Genomic DNA, 12614 nt, shown 5'->3' with positions numbered 1-12614 from the left:
ATTAAGGAGTTAGGAGCCCAATGGGACATTGCTTGACAAATGTTGACGATACTAAGCTAGAATAAATCAAAAGTGACACCCCTTCACAAGAGGATCGGGAGAAATTGGTTGGATTTATGTGTCATCTGTTGTTGAAATAACTTCATACACATCACTGCCATTGGCACTGTTTACCAGCAGAATGTGATGATGCATTTCAACGAAGCCCCAGATGATAGCTTTTAGAGGTGGAAATTAGCAGATCCTATGTACATGCAAACACACACACACACACACACACACACTGAAATTCAACATTATGGAAGATTCTGGCAAGAAGTATTCGTCATCATCTAGATTTACTTTGCTATACGGGCAAAAAAACAAGTATCTTATAGATCTTTTCTCTTGAATTAAGTATGTGTTTAGAGCTTAGAAGATTCCATTAAAATATGGCTACCTAAGGACCATATCTTTCTCTGGATTTATGTCTTTGCTACAGTGATTCCTTCCCAGGTATCCCATCCTATGCTGCCCTGTTGTTGACAAGTTCTTTAACACTCTACATCCAGTTCATTAAGAAATCTATCTACCTTCAAAATATATCCAGAATATTAAGACTTTTCTCCACCTCTCCCCTAGTGCAAGTTACCATCATCTCTCACCTGTATTACTCTAACACCCTTCCTTCTGGTGTCCCTGCTTTCATCCTTGTTCCTTTACAGCTTGTTCTCAATCTAGCTGTCAGCATGATTCTTCTAAAAGATAAGATAGATCACTGGTACTCTATTTCCCACCAAACACTTTGCCTCCTACCATTTCACTTCTTTACACCCTCTGCTCTTGCATCTCAGGCCTCCCTGATATTCCGTGAACATTCCAAGGATACTCCTGAATCGTAGAACTGTGATAGTATTTCCCTCTCCTTACTCTTGCTTACCACTTTCAAGTCTTTTCTCAAATGTCATCCTTCTGACAAAGGCTGCTCAGACCACCCTAATTAAATCCCAGCGCCAGCCTGCTGTCCCAATTCTCCTTATACCATAGCGCTTATCACATTCTCTCTGTGTACTTACTTATTACAGATTTTATCTGTTGTCTCTCTTCCTTAGCCAGCTTCCTTTGCCTCTTCCCAAAGGCAAGCTCCATAAATTCTCATCTATTTTATTCACAGATTATACCCCAAGTGTGCAATGCTTAGCATGTACTAGGTACTCAATAAGCATTTGTGGAACAAATGAATAACCTTGCATTAGATGCTTCTGAAAAATGAAGGTCTCCCTTAAGGTCTTCAGCATGGAGAATTTAGAAAATATATTGGAAAGATACTGTTATAAGCATTGTTGCATGTCAAATTTTAAATTTCATGTAGAACTCGAGGTAAAAGTTATCTTACCTGGAAGTAGAAGGCAGCTTTTAAAGGTAGAAAAATCTAGTTTTTCTAGCAGTTCCTCTAGTATATTACATTGTTAGATATTCCTCAAAAGTGAGAACAATAAGTTTTTCTTTACCCTGCAAGAAAAATGCTGTCATGTTCTGGCACAGATATTTCTCAAATTCAGTGGTCCATGCCACATGGGCCTAACGTTGTGGGCCCTAGAGGAAGGGATTATACATCATTGCTGTTCAAGCACTGACACTGTTCTAAGAATTTATAGCATCATAACTAAAACAAAATGTGTGCTTCCCACATACTCATCTTTCATGTACTACTATTACTTGCATCTAGATATATTTTCTTTAAATTGACATATTACAAAATTAAGTATATCTAAAAAACTGAAGCTTTATATCAGTACCACAAATGGAAAATTAGTACCACTTGCCATAAACAGAAGAGACAAAAAGCATACATATAATGAAAATTTAAAAGTTATTAAATTCCAGCTCGATACTATTGCTGGCCCAATGCTTTGAGTTTGCGGTCTTTTTTATCTTTTTTGAAAATGAAAAGAACATAGATAGGACACCTGGATGGCTCAGTCGTTAAGCGTCTGCCTAAGGCTCAGGTCATGATCCCAGGGTCCTGGGATCGAGCCCCACATCAAGCTCCCTGGTCAGTAGGAAGCCTGCTTCTCCCTCTCCCTCTCCCCCTGCTTGTCTTCCCTCTCTCGCTGTCTCTCTCTGTCTGTCAAATAAATAAATAAAATCTTAAAAAAAAAGAAAAGAAAATGAAGAACATAGAATATTAAAAAAGATATGAAAATATATAATACCAAAACAAAAGTTGTTTCTTTTTGACATTGTCAGTAGAAAGAGAATTTTAAGATGCATCTCAGTGTGTGATTCAGTATTATTCAAGACTATGCCCAGATTTCCCCTATAATATTCTTGTGTCCCTGTGCCATATGGTGGTTAGCATGGACTCTGGAGGGCAATGACCAGATTCAAATGTTGAATCACTTACTGACTCCGAAGCCTTGAGCTAGAGACATAATCTCTCCAAGTTTCACTTTCCTTCACCTGTGAAATGGGGCAAATAGTGCCTATTTTGCAGACTGATGTGACAGTTACATTATAGAATATGTGAAACCACCAACCAGATGCTTTAAAACATGATAGTTCCCTTCTGGTTCAAACAAGATTCTTGGCCTTTAATTTCAAATCCTCCCTGTTCAGGGCACCCATGAATCCACACTGCCAAGGGTACAAAGTTCTCTTTAATGTATTTATGGTTTTTATTTTGTAGTTGACATTTACAACAATACGTCATTATAGGTTGGGGAGGGAGCACTTGTTGCAGATATTCTTATACAGCAAGCCCAGCCAGTTTTGAATGGAGACTGGCAGTAAATGATGGGTCAAGTGAAGTCACTTTGGGAACAAGGATGATCTTTCAGCTAAAAATGCCATCTGTACCAGAGGAGGGCAGGCCCAACATATCAAGATATGAAACTCAGTTGGGCTGACTAGCTCAAAAATAATTCATCAAAATTGGGGAAATTTGCAAAGGTCACCACTGACTCATCAAGAACATCCAACATTTCCAATTCTCTACCCCACATTTCACCCCGACTCCTTCTTCCACTGTGAGAGTAGCATACATTCCAGCAAGAGGAAATTGGCAACTGGAGTATATTTTCTCCATCTGTCCAAACGTAGGGGCAATTGGGGGCTGATGTGTATCTTTAAATTCATATAACTATTAAAATAGCCAATTAGAATTATTTGAATAATTCAAAGGATTTAAGCAGGAAAACAAGAAATATCTGCAAATCAAGAAAGATACAATTATTTTATTTCTCCATGAAACACCAGCTTTAATTCCACATTTTGGAAAGATAGGATGACAATAAATACTCATATGTTTTGCATTTTTTAAAAGATAAAAGCTAGTGAGAAAAATGCAAACTACAGTGAAAGTCTGTGGTTTAAATTCCCTCTTTAGATTTTATAATAACCTTTATCTTCTCGCATTTTCTCCCTTTATTATTAACACAGGACAACCAGATTTCATTATCTCCTTTTAAATTATGTTTCTTATTTCTTTGTTTGGCTCATTTACTTATTTATTCCTTTAGATGTGGGTTGATGAGGGAGGGGTCGAAAAATGAAGACAAACAGAATCTTTCTGTGCCACCTTTCATAAGAGAAGTTAGATTTTATTTTCTTATTTAGATTCCAAGAGAGGCTTCATTAGGCTTAAAGGCGTGGGTGGCAAAGAGATTTTTCTTTGAGGGAAAAGGGGCTTATTCATTCAATAATTATATCTGTGAGTAGACGAGGAAAGGATCACTAAACAAACAAAAGTGCTGAGACAATTAACTATTTGGGGGAAAAAATCAAGTTAAATCTCTTCTTGCCATAGAATAAAAATAAATTCAAGATAGACTATGATTTAGGGGCGCCTGGGTGGCTCAGTCATTAAGTGTCTGCCTTCGGCTCAGGTCATGATCCTAGGGTCCTGGGATCAAGCCCCACATCGGGCTCCCTGCTCAGGGGGAAGCCTGCTTCTTCCTCTCCCCCTCCCCCTGCTTGTGTTCCTGCTCTCGCTCTCTCACTCTCTCTCTGTCAAATAAATAAAATCTTCAAAAAAAAAAAAGATGGACTATGATTTAAATGTGAAAAACAAGTACATGAAACCAAAGAAGATATAACTGATTGTTGACCATAGGATGTAAAAAGAAGAAATCACAATAGAAAAAATAATTACAGATTTGTAAAAATAAATAAATAAATAAAAACAAAAAACAAAAGAAGGAGAAATTATTTTATAGCAAATAAAATTATTATGAGCAAGTAAAACATATAAAGTGTTCCTATTAAATAATAAGAGAAATGTTTAAAACTCCTTTGAAATTGGCCAGAGGACATAAACAAGTAATTCGGTGAGGAAATAAGAATAATGAATACAGAAAATAAATTCTATCTCCCTAGTAATGAAAACACAATGATGGCTCTGGTTCTGGTGAAGATGGGATAAGCAGATTCTACCCTCCTCCTGCTGCTAATTACAAATAAAACCCTGGACCAACATAAAGCAACGATCAGAGGATGCTGAAAGGTGGAATCAGGAAGATGGCTGGGCTACTGAAGGAGAAGGACTTGACGGTGAGTTCCCTGGGGTTTATTTTTGTCTCATGTATATCTTGGTCTGGGTGCTGAGCTGCCTGCAACACAGAACCTCCAAAGGGTACAGTAAGAAAATAATGTCCCAAGAAAAGTCCGCTGCCTCTATCCAGAGGACTGGGAAGAGAGAGGCCTAATAGGATGGATCCCTGTTACCCTACCTGCCCTACTAACCCCACAAAAGAAGCAGCTTCCTCCTCAGCCCACCACACAGCTGTAGCGTATAGGCAGTGTCCCTTTCTTTGCCTCTCCCCAGGGAGTACATCCACCAGAGTCTTGGCATGGGGGCCCAATCAACTCACTCCTCACACCGAGCAGATGCCCCCCGGTGTGACAGCTACAGATAGAGTGGAGTGGAGCTCTACAGGACTATCCACACCCTCACTAAGCAAACGTAAGCAGAGGCAACATCTCTCTTCTTCCCTCCTCACCCTAACCAGAGAGCGGGGAGAGGATGCTGAGAAAAGGAAGCTAGAAAGGAATCACTTATATCTGCGTGCGAAGTCCCAGGTTACCCTGAAGCGGCCCATGCATGAAACCAACCAGAATGAACATGGCAAATGCTCTGAGAACTGAATTATGGTATCACATATCACCCAGGCTTCAGGTTGTCCTCCAGGTAGTGCGCACAAGTGGGGCTGACCAGAATTGCACTACCAGAATAGAGGTGTGTAGGGGATAGGAGAAATAGGTGATGGGGATTAAGGAGTGCTCTCGTGATGAGCCCGGATGCTGTAGTGTTGAATCGCTAAATTGTACACCTGAAACTAATATTACACTGTAGGTTAACTAACTGGAATTTAAAAACTTAAAAAAAAAATAAAGGCTTTAAAATGAAATTGGCATTTGAACCACAGCCTTCAGGATCACAGATACAAAAACTTAACAAAACATTAGTAAATACACAAAAGAATAATGTATCATGACCAAGTGGGGTCTATTTCAGGATACAATGTTGGTTCAATACACAAAAATGAATTAATGCAATCTGCCATAGTTATAATCTAAAGGAGAAAATCTATATGATCGTATTGATTGAGGCAGAAAGTCTTATAAAATTTAACTCCGATTCCTGCTTAAAATTTTCAGCCAAGTAAAAAACAGAAAGAAACTTCCTCAACATGATAAAAAGCATCTATAAAACAATGTACAGCTCACATCATATTCAATGTGACAGACTGGATGCTTTCCCCCTAAGATCAAGAATAAGGCAAGTATGTGTACTTTCACCATCCTTTCCAACATAAGGACGTTCTAGTTTGTGTGACAGGGAAAACAAAATAAATATAGTTTGGAAAAAAGGAAATAAAAATTTTCCCTTAGTGACTGGTGGTTAGGCAAAGAGTTCTTAAATATGAGATCAAAAGGGTGATCCATAATAGAACTGATAAATTAGACTTTATCAAATGAAACACTTTTGTACTGCTGAAGGCACTGTTAAAAGAAGATACAAGCTACAAATTGGGAGAAAATATCCGTAAGTCAAAATGGAGGTTTTTTTTTTTTCCACAATGTAATTTCTAAGGTAGTCTTTAAAGATCATATGTATAGAGCTTTGCGCAGTGGCAGTATCGTAGCCAATGAGGTTCATCCGAGGCGCGATTATTGCTAATTGAAAGATCATATGTATAGAGACAATATAATACCATGGGAAGATGCTTATAATAGAATATAAAATGAGTTTAAAAACCAGGGCACAAAACTATATATATATATATATATATATACATATATATATATACACACACACACACGTATTATATATGAATATATTCGTATTTTATGTAGTTTATCCAATTTAATATATATTTAATTACTAAAATTTGACAAACATATTTATTTACATTTGCATATAGGTTATATATTATCTTACATATTTTATTTTATATGTCACTATATTAAATGTCTCATACATTTATATATTTAAATATACATACATTAATATAATGTTGATAGTGATTATTCTGAGTAGTGAGTTTATAGGTTGCCTTTATTTAATGCTTTATATTTTTGTCACATTTGGGAGTGTGTCACATATGTAAACATGTAATAGTACCATAATCTTCATGTGTCACATATGTAAACATGTAATAGTATCATAATCAGAAAAATGCTATGCCTTGAGAGTCAAGAGACCTGGTGGCTAGTCACTGTGTTGCCACTAACCAGGTAACCCCAGGCAAACCGTCAAAACCTTCTCCTTCTCAATTCCCTTAGATGTTGAAGGAGGAGTTACATGATACCTTTTCAGGGTTCCCCGCTCTGTTATTTCACAGTTCAGTTAGCAAGCATGCATGAGACACTATACGAGGCAACACAAGATAGAAAAGATGGACTTAATCTCAAGGACCTGAGTGTCTCATCAGGAGTAAACAATGGTCTACACATATTAATCCGTCTAGCATGAGGGAGAATCTGGTGAGTGCCATGAGGGGTTGGTGGAGGAGAAGCCACATCTGGCAGGGTGAGCAGAAACATTTTCATGAAGGAGTTAGCATAATCAGCCTTATCTCTTCCACTCCCAGTTCAGCTGATTTTCTCCTCTATAATTTTCTCAATTGGCTTCCAATTTTATTCCATTAGTCGTTTGGATCATTATTAGTTTTTATTTCAATTTCCTCTGCAGTGAGCCCTGTCAGCAGCCAAAGAGTGACATAAAACCAGTGAATTGGAATCCAAAAGAACAAATCGCAGCTCAGTTAACAAATATGTTGGCTAAATGCCGGCCTCAGTAGGAAACAGTCAGCCAAAATATTTATCAACAGGATTTTAATTCTACAGTTTGATTTAAATTTCTGCTCAGCTGAGTGTGGGGTATATCTAGCTGGTTAACTCCAGAATTCTAATCAAAGGACCTTCAAAGCAGCGAGACAAATATTTGTGTTAGTATTTCAGTTGCCAACTTTAGATGGTATGGCTCTTGAATACCTTCAGACAGCACCCTGAGTCCTTGGCAGCCCTTTAAGAAGTCCCATGGTGTGTTCATTATCTAGCTTTTTGTATTTTGCCACTTGAATGCCCTCACATCCGCAGAGTGGGCTTCTAGAACACAAATTCTGGCTTGTTAATGACCTGGTCTTGGTAGGAAATGCACTTGGAATTGCTTTCCCAGTAGTAATGATACAAATAAGCATTCATACTACCTCAGGAGGGCTTTCAGGTGTGACCATATATGGGGCCACTGACTGTGTCATCCCCTTGGGGAAACTTCTACTTCTCAAGAAGTAGGGTAGCTTCCTGTCCACCTTTTCTGCTGACGCCCTCCTGCCTGCACCTGCATTATGCTTCTGAACATAGTTCTTCCCATCACTAGCTAGTAAGGAGGGGAAATGTTGTCCTTCCAGCTCCTGAGGGAAAAGTGTAGCACCTGCATCACGCTGAGCTTGGAATGGCTAGAGAGGTACCATCAAATTACTGCGCTGAGAAGGGGAGTTAAGTGGTGTCACACAGGGAAGTACCAGAGCTGACAAGAGTATAGGAAATCAATTTTTGGTTCAGATTCCCATGAGGAAGTGACTGCATCTTCCCAAAGGAATATAAACTCCCCCTCCTTTCACTGCCACCACTGCCACTGCTACATAGAAAAAGAACATAGGGTATTTAGATATGCATAGGAATAAAGGCGAAATTATATCACTAAAAAAGTTTAGAAGTCATCCATCATTGTAATGGACATGGAGATACACCACCCAGATCTTCTTTTAGGGAAGGAGTTGTCACCCCTGCAGTTGGGAGTGCTATCGATAGACAGTCCTCAATATCAGCTTCTTTGGAGATCACCTCAGCCCCAGAGCCAGCTATACACCATGGGGTAGGAGACACTATGATATAAAAGAGAAGGTGGTTTCCTGCCATGCTGGGAAGAAATAAAAATTCTGCCTGGAGGGGTATATATAGATATGGATGATATAGATATAGATATAGATCTATATATAGATCTATATCTTAAAAATTCTGCCATATATATATGAATATAAATAAATATATGTATTAGAGAGAGAGAGAGACTGAGAAAGAGGGAGAGAGGGGTGTTGAAACACAATTTGAAGTCTGCCCCATGCCTTTTTCTTCAAGCATAAATAGAATGAAAACCTAGATGGGCTTGGGGCCTTCTTAGAGTGTCCCTGACCAATTTAGGCTACCACAATAGAATAAAAATAGAATAGCATTTTGAATGAGAGGGGAGGGGTAAAAATATATGTTTCGGTTTCCCAGTACCTATAGGTGGTTTGCAGAACTTTCTGCAGGAAATAGAAATAGCTCAAAAGGGCCAATCACCTGGGAAAAAAAACAAAAACCAAAAACCTGCCATTGAGATGATGAGGACATAGACAGAAAGTCAATAGGTACCATGAACATCAGCAGGTGCTGGAGCTCCACTAACGTCCAAGTGGATCCATTTCCCAGGGCACTCAGTACAATGGATATAGACATTTACTTCAGAGGAGACCAGGAAGGATCCAGATGACTGCACAAAAGCCAGCCACCCTTCCTCTCATGCCAGGTAGCTATCTATGCAGTGTCCATCTGAACCCAGGCACCGTACTGGAAAGAGAAGGCTCCTTGAGAGAGAAGAATTCCCTAGATAGGAAGTATGAATTTTGAATTGACTCAATTTAAATCTTCAATTGACTATTTACTCCAAAATGATTGTGTTAACCTAGATGAGACTTATAAACCAGAAATGACAAAGTTACCTCCAGCAGGCAAGTTTAGGGTCATCCCCATCCCCATCAAGCAGAAATGAGGGCTCAGGAGTAAGTCATATTTTGCTGTAGAAAAACAGATCTTTTCACAGTTGAGTTGTCACTGAGAAATTTAAGCCATCTACATATCTTTAAAAGTAACATGAAACGCTTGATTCCACTAGATACACATCTGAAAGGTGCTCCATGATGGGAAGAACAAGAGATGATGCACAATATTTACCCACTGGGCAAATAAGGCATGTAAGAACAATGCACAGCTCAATGAGCTGAGTCCCACAAAATTGCTCCTTTTTTTTTTTTTTTTTTTTTTTTTTTTAATGCAGGGCTTCAACTCACAACCCTGAGATCAAGACCTGAGCTGAGATCAAGAGTCGGACACTTTTTTTTGTTTAAGAGTCAGACACTTAACTAACTGAAACACCCAGGTGCCCCCGCAACATGATTGCTCGCAGACCCAATCTCACCCCTTCCACCAATATGCAACGCTACCTTGGGCTGCCTTTAACCATCTCTTCATCTCAATTTGTCTGCTAGTAAAAATAAGTAGAACCCAATAATATTAATCATAAAACATTTTAAAAAGTGAAATGACAATAATTAGATTCAGAGAAAAACAAATCTTATCTCTACCACCCCTATCTCCATATATGATACCCAATATGATTCTGAGAGAAGGGGGGTTGGCAGTTGCTGACAGAAATCCAGAAAATCTGCAAATTATTTATGCAGAAACTGAGTGGGACAGGGCTTGCTTTTTGAATTATGCATGCTTCTGCTTTATCAAATCCATTCCTCCCCACACATATTATAGGAGTTGTCATCTCTTATTTACACAGCACAGGGTACATTGCTCAAATAAAGAGGGCAAAGCGCTATGGTGCACAGAATAGAGTGTTTACATTGAAAGCGTGAGTATTTATTAATCAATTCTATACATTTTAGTTACATTTTTTAAAGATCATGTAATGTGTGTTGACAATGTCCATGATTTAAAAAAAAAAAAAAAGTCATTTCCTCCCCCGCTATTCAGCAGGCTACTTGGACAAGCAACACATTATTTCTAAACCGTAGTTTCAAGTTTTACACTAGTTTCAGTTTTGTGATCATTCTGAGCTTCATTCTTCTCCTGTGCAAAATGGGGATAACAAGACCTGTTAAGATGAAAAGATAGGCTGTACATATAGCAAATGGTGTGAGTCTAGCATGATAAGGACCTTTTTTCCTTTATCCCTGGGTCACCAGTGTGATCCTCTGCCCTGATTTCCCTAGCCTTGTATTGTTAAAGGAGACCAAGGGGACTTACTGCCATGAGGCCGTTTAAATAGCATGGATTCTTTTTCCCTGACCTGGTCTGAATATGGCCCCAACACACACACAGATGAATAGTGTGAAGACATGGGGAAGGGCAGTGGTATGGAAGCAACACAAAGATATAGGGGGAAAATTAATTGAAAGAACGTTTTTTCCCTCCATTTCCTTATCCTTGATTACCACCTCTGCACAACACCCCCGTCCCTAACCCCCGTGTTGGCCCCAGTCTGTGTTCTAATTACAGCATATACAAATGTCTGCTCATTCTCTAAGGTCTCTGTAACATTTTCTTTGAGTCCTCCAGAAAGACAAAAGCAACTTTTTCCTATAAATGACCCTAAAGGTCTCTGTATGTTCCATATATATATATATGCCATGTTCTCTTATTTCAAACCCATTCTATCCACCAAACTGTGGCTCCTTGAAATTGATATTGTAGTAAAAAATAATTGTTAACATGTTATTACTGTTAACTATATGCCAAGCAAATAGTTTTAATAGATATCTTATAAAATATTCAGAAGTCATTGTTTTAGATACTATTATCATCCCCTTATCTACAGATAAGTCGATGGAGGCTCAGAGAGGATAATGGACAAAAGATCATAGATCCATGAAAGAAAAGGGTAGGTATTTGGGTCCAGGCTGTCAACTCAGTAGCCTAAGCATTAAGGAACTAGGCTGTGATGTCCATACCTCATGGCCCTTTCCACACCAGAGTCCCTCATGAGGCTGGCATAGTGTAGACACCCAATTCATGCCGGTTGTCTGATTTCAACCTTAAGAGTATGGAACAGGATAGGTCATAGAAAATATAATCACTTTCTCATTTTTGATTTTTTAATTGCAGTCCCTATATATGTATGTATATATACATATATAATAACCTATATATATAATTTATGTATATCCTATATATAAACCATGTATAAACATTACATATTTGTTTTATATTAATATTACATATATATATGACAACGTTACATCTTGCCCAGCCCCAACCTTCCTCTTTCTCTTTCGAAGTTCTTCAGAATGACCCACATGACACTGAAGCATATTCTGTACACTATACAATTCAATACTCTTAGAAAAGTGCTATGAGTTTTATCCCATCTGCTACTTCTAGTTTATACATTCATTATTTAGTTATAATTACTTTCCTTGCTAGTTCTTTTATATATTTCAACTTCAGTTGAGATAAGAAGATGATTTGGGGAAATATCTAACAGAAAAAAAGAAAAATAAACTCTCAATATTTTGATTTCACTTGTATATTTTTACTGGATTTAAGACTTGCTGAAAAGTTTTAGCAAATTGATTTAAAATACTAACTCCTACTGTATATGACTATAACATCATCACAACCATCACCATCATTATTATCTTATACTGAATATTAATTCTATGCCAGGTACCATGCTCAACCATTTAAATATATTGCCCCATTTAATCTTCACCACAACCCTCTGACATATGGCTAACTCCATTTCACAATGAGGAAACTGAACCTTAAAAGGGCTAAATATCTTAGCAAAGTCACATCCAAGTAGCTGACCCAGGACTCAAACCCAGTGTGTTCTCTGACATCAGCATTTTTGCTCTTTACCATGTAGATCTGCCTTCCAAAGTTTACACTGCCCACTCATTTAACTGTAGTCAAATCTGAAAACTAAAGTTAACTGTAACATAATTCTAATAGTCTACTTAACTTCATCAGGAAAAACATGCCATACCTTTAAGAACTCATGACAGTCAAGAAACACAGAAATGGAACATGGCTCCAAGGTCGTTAATATATATCTAAGGATATTTTTCTGCTACTTTCATATATTTCCTTTAACATAAAGGACACTTAATAAGCATATTGATTGAATGAATGAACAAAGAGTTGATGAAATTGCCACTTGACTAGGCATGAAATTATTGGTCCGTACCCTTCTTGCTCAAAGACTATGTAGATTATTCAGTTTCCTCTGGCATTTAATGTGGCAGAAATTGGACACTAATTTGGTTTTGGTTCCCTCTAGAGTATTTTAAAAGCACCTG

At 38.0% G+C, this 12614-nt stretch overlaps 1 protein-coding gene and 1 non-coding gene across 6 annotated transcripts in view; one reads left to right on the top strand and one right to left on the bottom strand.

The window, feature by feature from the left end:
* CPNE4 (copine 4) overlaps positions 1–12614 on the bottom strand; it is a 516611-nt gene that overhangs the window by 289913 nt on the left and 214084 nt on the right. The gene's annotated exons all lie outside the window — the stretch shown is intronic.
* Positions 6100–6238, top strand: LOC112834171 (U4 spliceosomal RNA). The gene has a single exon (XR_003210792.2). It is a non-coding gene; the product is annotated as a U4 spliceosomal RNA (small nuclear RNA).

Source organism: Callorhinus ursinus, unplaced genomic scaffold (genome assembly GCF_003265705.2).
Source record: "Callorhinus ursinus isolate GAN/ISIS: 27379988/994484 unplaced genomic scaffold, GSC_fseal_2.0 scaffold1, whole genome shotgun sequence".
In the NCBI taxonomy this organism is placed as follows: domain Eukaryota; kingdom Metazoa; phylum Chordata; class Mammalia; order Carnivora; family Otariidae; genus Callorhinus; species Callorhinus ursinus.
Note: the sequence above shows the minus strand (reverse complement) of the source record. Positions and strands in the feature narration are given on the sequence as shown.